Raw genomic sequence first — 18,229 nt, forward strand, 5'->3', positions numbered from 1 at the left:
TTCAGCCAGAGCAAAAACAAACTAATGGAGCTAATGCGATTAACATATTTTAAATGTATTCTTGTTTTGCAGCAGGGAAGTGAGAAATAACCCTACAAATTTGTTTAAAAAGCACTTTCAAAATGTTTTCCACTGTTGCACTGATTTCAAATCTGGTCTAGGAAACATCAATTGTTAAAACTGATAATTGTTGACTCTGCACTAGTCTGCTGAGGTGTAACCATCTATGTGTACCCTGCTGATGCATATTATACTCCTGGGAAATTCTGCGCCCCTGTGGCATAGATTTCCTGGCTCCTCTGCAGAAAAATGGGGGAGCAAAGAAATCTGTGGGGAACACATGCCCCTTCCCCGGTAGCTCGGGCAAATCTGCTGGGAGCAGCCAGCAGCAGAGAGCAGATCACTGTAGGGCAGAGGAGGGAAGCTGGATGTGTGCGTGTGTCCGTGGAGAGACGTTAAGGGGGTGGGGCTGGGCTCATGCCTGCGTGCGAACAAGTGAGAAGACGAAGGCCCTGTCTACACTGGCAAGTTTCTGCGCAATAAAGCAGCTTTCTGCACTGTAACTCCTGAGGTGTACACACTGCCACGCCACTTAGCGCGCAGAAACTGCGCAGTTGCAGCGCTTTAAAAAAAAAAAACCCACCCCAACGAGAGGCATAGAGCTTTCTGTGCCGGGGCTGCAGTGCCAGTGTAGACACTGTGGTCGATTACAGCACTGCAATTGGCCTCCAGGAGGTGTCCCACAATGCCTGTTCTCGCTTCTCTGGTCATCGGTTTGAACTCTACTGCCCTGCCCTCAGGTGACCAACTGTCATCCCCACCCTGTAAATTCCTTTGGAATTTTGAAAGTCCTCGTTCTGTTTGCTCGGTGATGCATGCAGTGGTCTCAGTGCATATTTCCAGGTGGCCATGCCTGCTCTTCGTACCAGGCTACATCGTAGAATTCCAGACAAATAGCTGAGCTGGCATCTAATGCTAAACTCACTTTTGACCACTTCAACACCTAGGTGAGTCCTCTCATCAGTCCAAAAGTTCGGTGGTGGGCAGACAGCTGCTGTATTTTCAACAGTTTTGATCTGTTATTGCTTAAACTGTGGAAGTGGGAACACTGCAGCATGTTTCGCTGGACACAGAAGCTTAACATTAGATCTCTGTGACGTTCCCCTGGTGTTATCTGGACCGGTGATCTGCTAGGTCACTGCAATCCTTGACTCTGGGAGCCAGCCTTACCCTGCTCTGCTGTGAGAACTCCCACTCCTGGGCTGTTCACGCACAGCCTCTGGCGTGTAAGCCGCTCTTTGGATTGTGCAACCAAATGACACTAGTCAACATCTCCGGTCCCAGACACAACCCTAGGAACCTCCATCTTGCAGTGTCCAGTTATGCCCACTGGATGCTGCAAATTTATATGAGTTAATCAATTTAACAAATAAATTGATATGTACCAGGCTATCCCAAGGGGAGTCTCTGACATGCTTCTATCTGAAGCAGTGCGTTTGGTTTGAACAAACAAATTTATTAACTACAAATATAGATTTTAAGTGATTATAAATCTAAGCACAAGTCAGATTTGGTCAAATGAAATAAAAGCAAAACACATTCTGAGCTGACCTTAACACTTTCAATGCCCTTTCAAACTTAGATGCTTCTCACCACAAACTGGCTGGTTGCCCTTCAGCCAGGCTCTCCCCTTTGATCAGCACTTCAGTTGCTTGGTGATGATGTCTGTAGATGGAGGTGGAAGAGAGGACGAGCATGACAAACGTCTCTCCCTTTTATCGTGTCCTTTCTTCCATCTTGGCTTTGCCCCCCCCTCTTCAGAGTCTGGTGAGCATTACCTCATCGAAGTCCCAAACTGACCAAGTGAAGGGGGGTGACTCACTCGAGAGTCCAACAGATCCTTTGTTGCTGCCTAGGCCAGTGTCCTTTGTTCCTGTGAGGCTGGTCTGGGTTTGTCCCATACATGCTGTCAAGGCTGTATCCCCACTTTGAACTTTAGGGTACAAATGTAGGGGCCTGCATGAAAACTTCTAAGCTTAACTACCAGCTTAGCTCTGGTCCGCTGCCACCATCCCAAGGCTAATTTCCTTCCCTGGATAGCCTTGAGAGACCTTCACCAATTCCCTGGTGAATACAGATCCAAACCCCTTGGATCTTAAAACAAGGAGAAATTAACCATTCCCCTCCTTCCTCCCACCAACTCCTGGTGAATACAGATCCAACCCCCTTGGATCTAAACCAAGGAGAAATTAACCATTCCCCTCCTTCCTCCCACCAACTCCTGGTGAATCAAGATCCAAGCCCCTTGGATCTTAAAACAAGGAAAAATCAATCAGGTTCTTAAAAAGAAGGTTTTTAATTAAAGAAAAAGGTAAAAATCATCTCTGTAAAATCAGTATGGAAATTAACCTTACAGGGTAATCAAACTTAAAGAGCTCAGAGGACTCCCCTCTAGTCTTAGGTTCAAAGTACAGCAAACAAAGATAAACACTCTAGTAAAAGGTACATTTACAAGTTGAGAAAACAAAGGAAAACTAACACGCCTTGCCTGGCTATTTACTTACAAGTTTGAAATAGGAGAGACTTGTTTAGTAAGATGTGGAGAACCTGGATTGATGTCCGGTCCCTCTCAGTCCCGAGAGCGAACACACTCCCAAACAAAGAACACAAACAAAAGCCTTCCCCCCCCCAAGATTTGAAAGTATCTTGTCCCCTTATTGGTCCTTTAGGTCAGATGCCAGCCAGGTTACCTGAGCTTCTTAACCCTTTACAGGGAAAAGGATTTTGGAGTCTCTGGCCAGGAGGGATTTTATAGTACTGTACACAGGACAGCTGTTACCCTTCCCTTTATAGTTATGACACATGCCCTGATGAGGTGTGAACTGCCCCTCTGCTCTTGGAGAGTTTTTGCCTGGGCTTGTTTTAAGCCACAAAGACACATTTTCAGCCTCATAACTATATACATGAACTTGCAACCTATAACATCACTATAACAACAATGCTCCGTGCATCATGAGCCTTCCGAAGACACCCAACGTGACAAACTTTGCACTGGATACCACACAATCATTTTATAAGGATGAACATGGGGGTGTAGGGTGTTCCCCTGAGGTACAGAGCATCACAAACTCCCAGTGTATTGTGATAATAATGCAAATCTTTAGACCCATGTAAAAAAAAAAGGCAGATTTTTATGGATCTGCCAGTTGTGAGAAAAATAAAAACAGCCAGGCTGGTCAAATACCAGCCAGGTAGTAACCTTACCTATATACCCAGAAGGGTAAGCAGGCCCATAGTCTCTCTGGGCACTGAGGAACCTCAGAGTGACTCTCAAGCTCTGCTGCATTGATGCTAACGTCCCCCAGTGAAAGTCCCTGCACTGAAGCCTGAGATGGTATAACCAGGGAAAGCTGCCTGCTGAGGCAAACTGAGAAGGCAGACAGAGGGACTAGGTATTGCCAAGGACACTTAATCACCCTTAAATACTGTGAGAGCACGCAGCACAATTGGGCTGGCAGTGACAAGGAACCGGAGACTGAGGCATCAGTATTCCTTGGTGGCAAGGAGATTAGTGTCAGGGTATTACCAGCACCAGCCTCCTCCAATGCCACAAAGACGACAAAGGCTCAGCCTTGAGGAAACCAAGGCATTGATCTTCAGAGCTGAGTTGGTTGATATCTCCCTCAACGTCAAACTCTCCAGGCCCTTGACAATGGACTCATTTCAAATGGGCCCTAAAAGTTTTTCTATCTGATTAATTTCAGGCAGCCCTCCACTTCACCTACGGATCCAAAGGGTGAAAGCAATGCACAGATTGAACAACGGACAAAGCCACGTTCCCCTTGCCCAGGCATCTGAGGCACCAAACATAATAATCCAAGGTGGATATATGCATGATGAGCAAGGCTTGAAGGTGGTCTCCTGACCATCACATTGAATCTGAGGGAGGAGAAAGGAAAAACAGCACAATGGACCCAAATCCTGACAGTCTGACCATGGGACTGAAAAAGAGCAATCCAGTGGGGGCCAAGTCTCAAACAATTCCCACAATGGTAGAGAGAGAGAAGCTGAACAAAGGGGCCAAATCCCCACTAAAACCCACAACAGCGTGGAACTAAGTACAATTATTTGTAGACACAATAAATCTAACTAAATGATTCCTAGCACCCTAATAGGGCAAGGCAGTTGAAGGACAGCAGCAGTGCCACTAAAGCATCCTGTCCTTTTTACTCCAACAGTGCTTAGATTCTTAGAAGGACCTGAGTGGTTGCTGGGCCCATCAGGCTTTTTTTTTGTTAAACCATCAGGTTCTAGCATGTGGCTTTTGGGAGAATGTGCGCCTACTCCCATCAAGCACTGCTATTCTATCTGCAAGTAGCACTATATTTTACCATCCTCCAACTGCGACCAAAAAATGTGATGGATTTCTCTCAAAATATCTCAAACATTCCCAAAAGCACAGTTTTTTTTCACTTTTTATTGCCCCATAACAATATCGGGTCTTAAACCCATACATTTTATGTAGCGATCATACTCTATACTGACTGGGTATGGACAGTGGAAGTTTTGGGTCCAGAGGTACAAACACAGCTAATAACTTCCAATTAACCTCCAAGAAGCATTCAATAGCCCAAAACTTAGAATTTGCTGGTCTCACAAACAAAACTTGTGAATAGGGTGACCAGATCATCCAAGTCAAATATCGGGACGTGGGGGGGGGGGGGGGGGGGGGGGGGAGGGAGGAGGGCAAAAAAACCAAAAACACCCTTCCTCCACAAGCGCTGGAGGGAGGCCCGGGAGACGCAGGGGGAGCGCGGGGCCGGGGTGAGTGAGAGTCCGGCCTGGCCCCGAGCAGGCAGGACTCAGTCGGGCGGTAGGGAGAGTAGGGGGGCGGCCCGCGGGGCCAGGCGACGGCTGTTCTCCCCCCCCGGGCAGCGGGACTCGGGAGCAGCCACTGCTGCAGCTCCCACTGCCGCAGGGTGAGGAAGCGGCCGATGGCCAAGCTCGGCGGCTGCGGCTCTGGCGCCCGGGTCCGAACCCCCCCGAGCCGGGCCTGCTGCAGGGACCCAGCAGCGCGCACGCTGCGCCCAGCCCCTGGCCAGTCGCGTCTGGGCTGCTGCCCAGCTGGTGCAATTCCGCGGCAGCCCCGGAGTGGGGGCAGCAGGCCTCAGCCCCCCCCGTCCCGCTCGGGTCCCGCAGGGGAACGAACGGGCCTGGGCTGCCGATGCCTCCGCCTCGGGGCTGCCGCGGGATTGCACCAGCTGGGCAGCAGCCCAGACACGACTGGCCAGGGGCTGGGCGCAGCCTGCACGCTGCTGGGTCCCCGCAGCAGGCCTGGCTCGGGGGGTTCGGGCCCGGGCGCCAGAGCCGCAGCCGCCGAGCTTGGCCATCGGCCGCTTCCTCCCCACGCGGCAGTGCGAGCTGCAGCAGCGGCTGCTCCCAAGTCCAGCTGCCCGGGCGGGGAGAACAGCTGCTGCCGCCTGGCCCCGCAGACCACCCCCCTACTCTCCCTACCGCCCGACTGAGTCCTGCCTGCACTGGGGCCAGGCCAGACTCTCACTCACCCCGGCCCCGCGCTTCCCCTGCGTCTCCCGGGCCTCCCTCCACAAGCGCCAGAGGGAGGAGGAATGGTGAGCCTGGGGAAGAGGCGGGGATTCGGGGAGGGAGCCAATGGGGGGTGGAGGGGGCGGAGTCGGGGCGGGGGGAGGGCGTAAGCACTTCCGGGCTCCAGAGCATTTCCTTGTTTGTCCAGTGTCCCGACCGCACATCGGTTGGGACACGGGACAAACAAGGAAATATCGGGAAAGTCCCGATAAAATTGGGACGTCTGGTCACCCTACTTGTGAACAAGAACTGATCCATTATCTCCAGTTATTACAGCAGACACATGTTCTGTGCAAACAGTCAAACAAAAGGTGTCAGGTTTGGGTCACAAATGCCTATTACTGGGATATTCAGGACAATGTACATCCATCCAGCTTTGTGAAGGTTTGACACATCAGGGTGACATCATAGAATATCCGGGTCGGAAGGGACCTCAGGAAGTCATCTAGTCCAACCCACTGCTCAAAACAGGACCAATCCCCACTAAATCATCCCAGCCAGGGCTTTGTCAAGCCTGACCTTAAAAACCTCTAAGGAAGGAGATTCCACCACCTCCCTAGGTAATCCATTCCAGTGCATCACCCCCCTCCTAGTGAAAAAGATTTTCCTAATATCCAACCTAAACCTCCCCCATTGCAACTTGAGACCATTACTCCTTGTTCAGTCATCTGGTACCACTGAGAACAGTCTAGATCCATCCTCTTTGGAAACCCCTTTCAGGTAGTTGAAAACAGCTATCAAGTCCCCCCCTCATTCTTCTCTTCTGCAGACTAAGTAATCCCAGTTCCCTCAGCCTCTCCTCATAAATCATGTGCTCCAGCCCCCTAACCATTTTTGTTGCCCTCCGCTGGACTCTTTCCAATTTTTCCACATCCTCCTTGTAGTGTGTGGCTCAAAACTGGATACAGTACTCCAGATGAGGCTTCACCAATGCCAAATAGAGGGGAATGATCACGTCCCTCGATCTGCTGGCAATGCTCCTACTTATACAGCCCAAAATGCCGTTAGCCTTCTTGGCAACAATGGCACACTGTTGACTCATATCCAGCTTCTCGTCCACTGTAACCCCTGGGTCCTTTTCTTCAGAACTGCTGCCTATCTACTTGGTGCCAAGTCTGTAGCAGTGCATGGGATTCTTCTGTCCTAAGTGCACTTGTTCTTGTTGAACCTCATCAGATTTCTTTTGGCCCAATCCTCTAATTTGTCTAGGTCCCTCTGTATCCTATCCCTACCCTTCAGCGTAGCTAGCACTCCTCCCAGTTTAGTGTCATCTGCAAACATGCTGAGGGTGCAATCCACGCCATCCTCCAGATCATTAATGAAGATATTAAACAAAACGGGCCCCAGGACTGACCCTTGGGGCACTCCGCTTGATACCATCTGCCAACTAGACTTGGAGCCATTGATCATTACCCGTTGAGCCTGATGATCTAGCCAGCTTTCTATCCATAGACATGCCATAGAAAGAGGTACATTTCAAAACATTGATCAAGAACTGTCCTTTTCTTATAACTGGACGCACACACCTCTTTTGGTTTTAGGTATTGATATTATACATTAAATTTGTACTGAATTTTTTTTTGTATAAATTGATTGTTTATTTTTATTGGATTGCAATATTACTTCGTAGAAAGTAGACATTTAAATAAAATGTAAGTAATTGGGATGTGAAGGAATCCATCAGTAATATCAAGCCAAAACACATAATCAAGAGAACAAACAATTGTCAGCATGATCTGTGGAATCTCTCTCCCTAAGTGTCCACAGGGTGTCAGTGTTATTTCATGCTATTCCATCTTATGCTGGAATCAGGCACACTCAGTTCAGACTAGTTCTCCCCAAAACTATTCTTAACCTTTCACCTGATTATCTCAGAGAACTGCTGCCTTCACCACAAACTTCTCTCCTTTTCCAAGTCAGCAACAGTTCAGTGTGATTAAAACAGACTTCTAAAAATAGGACACACACACACACACACACGGTAGAGTAGGAAAAACAACTGGAAGATATGGGAAAGATTTCAGAAATGTGACATTCACTACCCATATTTGCAGCTTGGGAATGTGGTTGGATTCCCAATCCTTGTTGGATGATCAGCTTTCAGCACTGGTCAAGATGGCTCTCTTTGGCCTGGTCTACATTACAGAGTTAGGTCGAAGGAAGCTGCCTTAAGTCAACCTGTTAATGTATGTGTCTACACTACCGGGTCCTTTACGTCTGCCTAAGTCGCCTCTGATGTCGACTTCTGTAATCCACCTCTGTGAGAGGCATAGCACTTCGATGTTCATGGGCCGACTGTGAGGTAGTGCAGATGCAGTGTTGTATAATTTGACTTAATTGGCCTCCAGGTGGTGTCCCACAATGCTCATCTGTGACCGCTCTGGAGATCATTCTCAACTCTGCTACACTGCAGCCAGGTACACAGGAAACAGCCCCTCCTCTGCTAAAGCCCTGGGAACTCTTGAATTCCCATTTCCTGTTTGATCAGCACTGGGAGCGTGCCAGCTTGGGCACAGCTGACCATGGAGATTACATGCCCCAAATGTGCTCCAGCCTGGTCTGCACAGGAGGTGGTGGATCTCATCGCTGTGCGGGGAGAAGAGTCTGTGCAGGCATAGCTCCGATCCAGCAGAAGAAACGCTGACATCTATGCAAAAATCGCTCATGGATGGGGGAGAAGGGCTACATGAGGGACACACAGCAGTGCCGTGTGAAAATAAAAACGTCTCCAAGCGTACCAGAAAGCAAGGGAGGCAAACAGTTATTGTGGTGCTGAACCCCACACATGCCAGTTCTACAACGAGCTGCATGTGATTCTCGGGGGTGACCCTACCAGCACCCCCACAAGCAATGTGGACACCTCAGAGGTGTGAGAATCTAGGGACAACAAGGAAGATTATATGGTGGATGAGGAAGAGGAGGAGGAGGATAATGGGAGACAGGCGAGCAGTGGATCCATTCTCCCGGAGAGCCAAGAAATATTTTTAACCTTGGAGCCCTGTGGGTCGCAGGACATCACGGTGGCCGACCGTGATGCCGGGGAAGGCACCTCTAGTGAGTATACGGTTAAAATGAAAATCCAGTTAAACTTTAGCAGGCACACACATTCGGTAGTATTGCATGTTTACTGTGAAGAAAAAGCGAGGTGCTGTGGTTCTCTGCTTACAAGAGGCTGCTCCAGTTATGCAGAGGGTGGCCCCTGGAAAAGACTGTTTATGTAGACTGGGATAGCCCTGGAATCCTCCATGGATATCTCTAGGAAACTTTCATGGAGTATTCTGCAATCCTTTGCAGAGTGTTTCTGGGCAGAGCAGTCTTATTTCTTCCATCATGGTAGGACACTTTCCCATGCAACTCCCATGCTGGCTGGTGTCAGCTGACTCAGGCTTGCGAGGTTTAGGCTGTGGGACTGTAAAATTGTGGTGCAGATGCTCAGGCTGGGGCCTGTACTCTGGGATCCTCCCCCCTCATGGGGTCCTAGAGCCTGGGCTCCAACCCAAGCCTGAACATCTACACCGCAGTTTTACAGCCCCGCAGCCTGAGTCCCATGAGCCCAGGTCAGCTGACACAGTCCAGCCACGAGCGTTTAATTGCATTGCAGACATAGTCCTGGTGTGGGAACTAAACCCACAAAATTCCAGCCCAAATGCAGGAGTGCTGCCAATTGAGCAACAGCCGCACTTCACCATTATGTGAAGTATTGGCAGATGGGGAGAGACTCCCCTGAGAAGCTGCAACTGTTTTCAACCGCCACCTACCAGATTCTGCCTTTTACTGGGAAAGGAAAAGTGACTTCATTTCTTTTACCTCCCCGTTCCCCATTTTCTTTGCCCCAAACAGGCAGATATGGTTTTGCAAGAGAATTAATTACAGCTGGAAGCTAAAATAGGAAAATAAAATTAAAAATACTAAACCACAAGGCTTCTTCTATTGCTTTTTCCTCTGCAGAGTTGAGGATGGATGAGGTGACCTGGGAAAACTGGCAGATGGAAAACCCATTACAGATGTGAGGTTTGGAAAAATGGCAAAGGAACAATATGAGAGCTGTAAATTTCAAGTTTTGGGGGTAAAAATATATTGCCTAGCAACAAGAAACCAAATAGGAAACAAGTAGCCCCATGAGAGAGATGCTTTAGAATCCCTACCCAAGGTGAAGACTGCATTACCAGAGACCTGAGCGGCTGCTATTCTCCCAGCTAAAATTATAGCACAGGAGAGAGAGAGATTTAATCTCTCTTTTGCATTTACACACACATCTGTGTTCACCTTATTCTGTGAGAGAATGTGAGCACACGCACACACACTGTACATGCACAACTGGAACAGAATCTGTTGTGCACCCAAATGAATTCAACTAAGAAAAGATGCCTCATGACATGCTTAAATCTCTTCCAGCATCAGCTGTACTGGGGCATAGAATCATTGCTTCCATATGCTCGACCCTCACTACATGGTCCAATGCATTTTTATACCATTTCATAAATCCTTTTCTAATACCCATGGCTTATCAAAGCATGGATGGTTCTTCTCTGTTTCGACGGGGAAGCTAGTCCAAATCTTATAGGAGCAAATGCTAAAATCTCTGCCCAATACTTCCACTATGGGAAGACAGTAACAGAGAGGAAGGGGAGAACAGAATTCAAAATGGAACTTAAAGGGACATTGTCAGCTATGGGAAGTCAGAAAGCACCATCCTTTGACAGTTTCTTCCTTTCTCTTGTTATTTAATATCCAATTCATTCTAACACTAGAAATGCAAAGAAAAGTAATGTGTTTACAACTTACAATCAAGCCAGCGCACGGCTCAAGGCCTCTACAGTAAAACACAGAGAACTCATGCACCATCAAACAAAAACTTGCAACAAACAAAACTTTCCTTTTAAAAATAATTTCCCCTGAAAAGCTTGAAAACAACACTTCTTCCCCAGCTATTTTTGTCTCAGAAAAGGGTCAATCAGCTGTCAAGTAGTTCCTTGGGTAACTGCACCCTGGCCCATCAGGATATGTTGAGTCAGTTCAATCTTGTTTGTGGTGCATTGGCTGAGTGTCTCTCTCCTTGCTGAGGGAATTGTCCTGGGGGGTATTGTGGAATAAGCCAGAATTTCCCTTGTTCAGTTTTGCTCCTGTAGCTAAAGGGACACTTTTAGGTTCACATTTTGCTTTTGTAAAAAGCAAGATTTACAAAAGCTAAAATTAACCAAAATGTTCCTGTGAAGGTTAAAACAGCTGTTTGGATAGAATTATTCCTCTGCAGCACTTGTAACCAAAACACTGCAGCATTGTCCTACTGCCCAACAGTCAGAAAGTGAACTTGATTAGAAACAGACTAAAAACTAAATGAAAGGAGCAAGTCTAGTTCCACCATGGAGTGGAAATACAAAGAATGAACAAACAGCTTTTAGTTCTTCCTTTTTAATCTTCCTTCTCCCCACCCTCTCCCCCTTCTTTCCCCCCTTTTTAATTGGCAAAATCAAAACCAGAAGAATGGGGGAAATGAGGGGAAAAGGAGGAAAACCTGAAGATTGAAATGAGTTGATAAAAATTTGAAAAAAAAATTCATATAGATAAGGAATCATTACTTCTTAAAACCTGCAGAACAAAATGTTCAAATTTTCTGAAATTCCTTTAACATTTTTCAACCAGCTCTAGTTAAGACAGAAGATGCCTCCAAAAGAGAAGAGTTTTTGTTGTTGTATGGTGTGTGTGTGTGTGTGTGTGTGTGTGTGTGTGTGTGTGTGTGTGTGTGTGTGTGTGTGTGTGGTTTTTAAAAATAAAATATGGAGAAAGACTGACAAGGAGTTAGTTGCATACCATTGGGATTGCTACAGCAAATGCTTGGTGCCTTCTACTGATTTTAGGGTGTTGTCAGTGCAGATGCCTGTTAGGACAAACCTCAAAGAGCAGACTTCAAATGTAATTGAACTCTTCCTTCATTAAGATTCTTAAAAATCCAACAGGACCCACTCACTGCTTTATAGGTAACAAATACAAAAGGAGTAGAAATTAACCTACCTGTATTTGCTGCCTTCCTTGTTTGTGCACCAGCCTAAAATGTTAGGTCAAAGCAACCTTTGGGAATAGGAGTTTGTGAATAACCTGACGTGGCCAAAATATTCATCTAGCAGAAGACCACACAGAGAGATTTCAAGTAGGCTGGTTAGTTTTGGCTAAGGTAGAAGGGGAGAATGCAAGCCGGTTTATAACAGAAAGCTACTTACCACTGTAAACGTGACTAATGAGGACAAATACATCAGTTTGTCCCCTTATTTTGCTTTTTGAGGAACATGGAGCAGGCCTAAGAAAAGGGCTTTGTTTCTTTCTCTTTCTACTTAATTTTCTTACCTTAGAGATATCAGGGATCCCAAGGGTTTTCTCTTCCTACTTTTGCAGAAAGTTTTCCTTTGAAGACCCAGAAAAGTGGATTGACATTTTTCTAAGACCTGAATCAAAGACCAGGTTGTTGAATCTTATACAGCTAGAAGAAAGCTCTGTTAGTTAAACAGGGTTCACAAAAACAAAACAAAAAAAACGTAAGAGTTTTAAACAGTTCAAATAAAAATAATTTCCTCTCTCAACTGCTCAGCTTTCACTTCCTTGGCACGTGATAGAACTCTACAAGTTTTCCAGTCACCCACAGATTTTACATACAGCAGTAAATTTCAGGAAAAAAAATCCACACCAGTTCTACTGTTGCATCAACTGCACTGGTGGGAGGCCTAGTGTATTCAAGGTCCAAGTGGCTTCCAGCATTTTATTTCCTCATTGCAGCAGCTGAATCTTTACTGATTTGATGAGAAAGATGCCAGAAGGTGACAGTCTTGTCTCCACTAAGGCTCCCACTGGTACATCTGACAGGAGTGTTTTGCTAAAATTCCCTGGAGTAGACAGGGCCTTACAACCTTCCAAGGAAGAAAGGGGCAGTCAAAACCTGAGTCTTTTATGAAAAAAACAAAACAAAACAAACAAACAAAACAAGAATTTTTCTCCCCCAAAACAATTTTCAGGTCTTCATTTGACATCATCAAGAAGAAAAAAATAAAGCATAAACCCATTCCCTCCACCCCTTTGCCAGCCCCTTTTAATTATCAAGAGGCTAGTCTTTCCATAATATCCCCCCTCATCCAACCGAGCACTGAGAGATTGGCCTGTGATGGCACTGCTGTGGAATCCAGCTCGCACTTTTCTGGCACAGAAGGCAGCATGGAAGGCATGGACAGAGAAGAGATCCTGACTGTACTGGGTAGCTTCTCGTAACCAGGAAGCCAATTTGCAGGCAGAAAAATATATACATTTGGGACCAATTTCATCCCCCTGTCAATGAAATGACACTGGGGATGAATTTGACCCTTGGAGTTCAATTAAACTAAAATATTCCCAAGAGTTTATCTACACTGAATGAAAACACACTGCTAAGAACTGCACTCGAGCTAAACAGCTCTGCAGTGTGGAAACTGAAATCCAATCAGATATTCAGAAGCATCAACTTCTCCAAATGTAAAACGGCATTGCTGCTCTTGGATGGCAAAAAAGACTAAACAGCCAGGAACAGGGCCACCCAGAGGATTCAGGGGGCCTGGGGCAAAGCAATTTCAGGGGCCCCTTCCATAAAAAAAAGTTGCAACACTATAGAATACTATATTCTCGTGGGGGCCCCTGCGGGGCCCGGAGCCAATTGCCCCACTTGCCCCCCCCCTCTGGGCGGCCCTGGCCAGGGAACCAAGTGAGCTTGTAAAGTCTGGGAAGGCTCCCCTTCTTGGTGCTGCTGAACCCCCGTGGATTCAACACACACTCCAAGCAGAGGATTCAGATAGAGTGGGGGAGGGGAGGAGACTAGGAGTGTTTTTAAGATGTGCTTCTCTAAGATTTCTGACGGCTCTTCTTCCTAGTGCAGCGGTTTTCAACCTGTGGTCCCCAGACCCTGGGGGTCCGCAGACTATGTCAAAGATTTCCAACGGGGCCTGCATTCGACATTTTTTAGGGGTCAGCAAATGAAAAAAGGTTGAAAACCACTGTCCTAGTGAAAAGGTACCTTCTGCTAGATGTGAGAGTCTCCATCTGTCTTTTTGGATATATGCTGCCCTTTGAGTTTATTCATTTCTGCTGGAGGTTTTGCTTACATAGAAACAGCAGGATATTTTGGCAGGAGTTAAAAAAAACTACACCTCCTTGCGCACTTTAAACACATACAAAGCTACTACAGTAATGGCTGTATACATCCCAGAAGTTGGACTGATTTGGACCCACAGCAGCAAATGCTGAATGTGGTAGTATTTATTTTAAATATGGCATGAGGACATAATATTCAGAGGGGAGGCTTGCATAACACTGAGATTCTCCTTTCGCATGCTTTGCCCATTGCCAGCTATTCATAGTGCTCATCTGGCCCTCAACATCCTCTTGCCCCCCTTCCTGGAGTCTCTGGTCTCTTCCCTCATCCCTATCCCTGGTATGTCTGTCCACTTGGTTTGGTGGTAGATGAATTGGACTCTCACTGCCACCTGCTCTTCTCATGAAGAAGATGGCTGCTTTCCCAGAGTTGGCGATGAGAAATGGAGAAGGGCAGCAGATAGACTGATGAACAGGCAAGTGGCTTCAAAAGAGCCATCAAAGGCTTTTCCTGTTCCGCAGCATTAGTGGGAGCTTCCTGAAAGGGGGAGGGAAATTTGACCGCTTGCCCCATCTTTGTTAGTCTTCTACTGTCCCTTTAATGCACCTTGTTTCTTCTTCTTCAACTTCTCCCGCACAGGGCAAACAGGCAGGGGCAAGACCTGACATCTCCCTGTGGGAGTAGTGGCTTTTGTGGGGTCTCTGGACTCAAGAGAGCCCAAGCTCCACTGCGGTAGGATTTATGATAATTGGTAAAGGACAGCCCAAGAGGTGCTTCATTACTTGCAATAAGAGACTACCAAAGAAGCCACGTGGTTCTATGCTAGCTTAGCTTCGCTTTGTTTCTTTAATTCTTGTGGGTAGGAATCTCGGCTAATGCTATGTTTTTCTTTCCCCTCCCACTCATCTATCTTCCATCTTGTGGCCTCCATGGCTGCGTTAACTTCAATACACTATATGCTGGAGAATCATTCCAAAAACGCTAAAGAAACTACAGCTGTTACCAAATGTAGTAGCCTGGCTGCTGGCAAACATGAGTCAACAGGAGCAGAATAATGATACCTAGGTCTTATATAGAACTTTTCATCAGTTGATCTCGAAGCATTTTACAGAAGCAGTATCATTATCCCCATTTCCCAGATGGGGAAACTGAGGCACGGGGAGGTGAAGTGACTTGTCCAAGGTCACCCAGTAGATCAGTGACAGAGCTGGGGATAGAACTCAGATCTCCTGAGTCTGAGTCCAGTGCTATTATCCTCTACACCGGTGTTTCTCAACCTTTTTGATACCAGGGACTGGCTTGCTGCCTTCCTAAACTGAGTCAGGGAGATCTCAGGGAGTGGTGCCAGTTCACGGATTGTTCATTGAGAAACACTGCTCTACACTACACTGCCTCCTATCACTACACTAGCTACACAGCAAATAGAAGATGGAGCCTAGGCTCCTGGTCTTGAACATTAAGGGTAAATGTTGTGGAGCCATGCTTTCTCAGTAACACCGCTCCCTGGATCCAGACATTGAAGGTGTTGGATATGATAAGACTAATAGAAAACAGAACCTTTTCACTAGCCAGCCCACAGCTATGAAATTTCCCTATACAAGAGTCGAGGATGATCACAAACCCATTACCCATTTTCCTCCACTCTTTGACCTAGGTTCTTACCATGTCAGATTCATCACTTCTGCATGTGTGAAGGGTGTCCAGTGTCTTTGTCCAAAGCCAACTCTGCAAGCCTGTAGTCAACAGGGACAGAAAATCCTTCCACTCACAGACTTTGACTGTTTTTTGAACCATGATATCAAAGGATAAACAGCTTTTCCTCCAGTAAGTATATACGTTTTATGATGCATTAACCATTATGTGATTAGTGGTCATGTCTTTGTTTCCTGGCTTTTCCTGTGTGAAGAATGGAGTTAGATAACCAGTCATTAAGCATATGGAAAGTATACATATTTATAATATTCTTACCCCTTTACCCTCTGTCAAGCACTGGTAAATAAAGAATTCTGCCCCAACTTGTGCTGTAAATGCCACTCACAAAAAGGTCACCTTCTCAAGGGCAATCTGATTTGCCCACTTACTTCAGAAACATGTTCAGTTAAATATCCGGTGTTGCTCATTTAAACTGAGGGCACATAAAGAGGGCCAAGGAAAGGGCAGTTGTGTTTTATTGCTTTTACAGCATCACAAATACCATAGGAGATAGATTGGCTGCCAGTGTAATTTAAACAAAAAACAGGGAGAGAGGAGGGGGTGTAGGCTGTTAATCTGAGTTGGAGGGTACAGAAGCAAATAAGCGTCTATTAATCTTCTAGGACTTGTCTGTACAGATGTTTCATTCTTCATAACACTTTTAGGTTTAACCCAGCTGTTGTAACTCAAGCAGTCACGTTTCTTTAAAAGAAAGCATCACCTACTCTGCCCACTGCAATGGTTTTAAAAGTTCACAGGGACAGAAGCATCCAACTTTCACACAAAGGACCAAATCCATCCTGGCAGTACAGACAGCAAACCTGCAGCAGGCAGCAAGAGAGCACAGCAGAAGTTGCCTCTCTCTTTGCTGGCTCCCTTCTAACTGCAACAGGGCCATGCCATAGGGTCTCAAAGAGGAAACGTGATTCTCATGTTATGCATGCACTATTCTGAACTGACCACATCTGCAGTTACTCCCTCTTTTCCCCCACTTATATTATTCCCAGCTTGTGTATGTGACTAGTGTCAGGAGTGAGCTTCCTCAGTTGACCCTGAAATCTAGCCAGGCCAGCCTCCAAGCGGATTAATGAGGTTAGCTGGGTTGCAGTCGGATCACCTGATTGGCTGAAGGGAACAAGCAGGCCTGCTTTTGAGCTCACCAGCAGGTTGCCGGCTGCTCAATGCTTATGCCCGCAGCTGCAATTACTCCTGTGCCTACCTCATGCGGAGCCTTGCTTCAGCTTTATTTCTGTTCTGCTACAGTCCTTTCCAGACCTACTTTCCGCTGACTCTGACCTTGACTCCTGGTTCCTGACCCTTGGCACCTGACTCCATCTCTGACTCCTGGCTCAACTCCGGCTCCAACCACTAGACCCATCTATGACCCAGTTGTGACAGTTTGGGCAACTTGAAAGAACTTTTTTTATCTGCTAGGATAGACTCCATTAAAGCCACCATCTCCTTGGCAGAGCTAGTGGGCACCTTGCAGAATCTACAGACCTGGTCAATGCCCCGCAGGTGCAGAATGCTGCCCTACAAGCACAAGCCGTACCACCTGTGACCCAGACCTACTGATATCAGGCAAGGATATCATTGGCTAAGTTCTACGGTGACAGGAAAATTCCATGGGTTTCTAAACCAGGTGTCATCTCCTGTTTCTACTCTGCCCACAGACGTTTCCACCTACAAGACCAAAGTGGGGCTTGTCAGCTTGGTGACCGCAGAGGCATTGGCTTGGGCCTCTCCACACCTTGGAAAGTCTAGCCCTCTCTTGAATTGGATTGAAGAATTTGTCCAAGCCATGTCAGTGATTTTTGGCAACCCAAACCAAACGTGCACAGCAGAGGCCACACTTCAGACCCTAATGCAGGGACACCAGTTGACTGCTAACTACACTGCTAACTACCAGCGCCTAGTGGTGGTCACAGAATGGAACAAGGCGCTCAGTGCCATTCTTTTCGGCACTGTCTCTTTATGATGACATTAAGGATGAGCAGGCTTGGATACAGCCTCTGACTGGCCTAAATGCTTTTATTGATCTGGCCATGAAAACTGACAATGCCTATCTGAATACCACCAAGAAAGGAGGGTGACATTCTGAGCCAGGCTGGTTTTGACAGCCCTGTCATGGGGTGCTCTACTCACTGCTAGGATGGCGCTTCCTCTTGGCTGTTCTGGGGATTAGCCTCATGAGGTCGATGTCCCTTCCTGTGGTTGCATGCTGTCTCTCTGCCTCTCTCTCTGTGTCTACAGCCCCTTCTCGCTCCACAAGCTGCTGCTGCCTCTTCGTGACTTGGCCCTCCAGCCAGGTCACTATACAAGTTTTCCCCTTTCAGGAAGTCTTTCTTCAGCAATCTTGGACAGTCTTCCCATTCACTGGCCCATGGAGCCATGTCCTCAGTGGCTGGCAGGGGAACCCAGGCCTGCCCTTTACTCTGGGTTCTGGATCAGGGACCCTCTAGTCAGCAGCGAAGGTCGGTTCCCTTCTAGACTTTACTGCTTTCTCTGAGCTGTTTCCTCACCATCTGGCATTCCCCCACACCACTCTGGGTTTTCCTGCTTCACAACTCCCTCATCCCAGGGAGTAACTGTAGGCTACTTGCCTTTCTCACCCCAAACACACCTCCCTTCTCCCGGGGAGTGACTGCAGCCTATTTCACAGCAGCCCCCTCTGCTTCCAATTTCCTGTCTTTATATTTCCAGTCCAGCTTTTTACTCCCTATCTGGGCTCCCTCCCTGAGCCAGTGGATTGTTTTGCCACCTGATTCCTCTCAGCTGTGGCCTGTCAGGTTAATTAGCCCCCTTCTCAATCTACATTAACCCCTC

This window comes from Chrysemys picta, chromosome 8 (assembly GCF_011386835.1).
Source record: "Chrysemys picta bellii isolate R12L10 chromosome 8, ASM1138683v2, whole genome shotgun sequence".
Lineage (NCBI taxonomy): Eukaryota > Metazoa > Chordata > Testudines > Emydidae > Chrysemys > Chrysemys picta.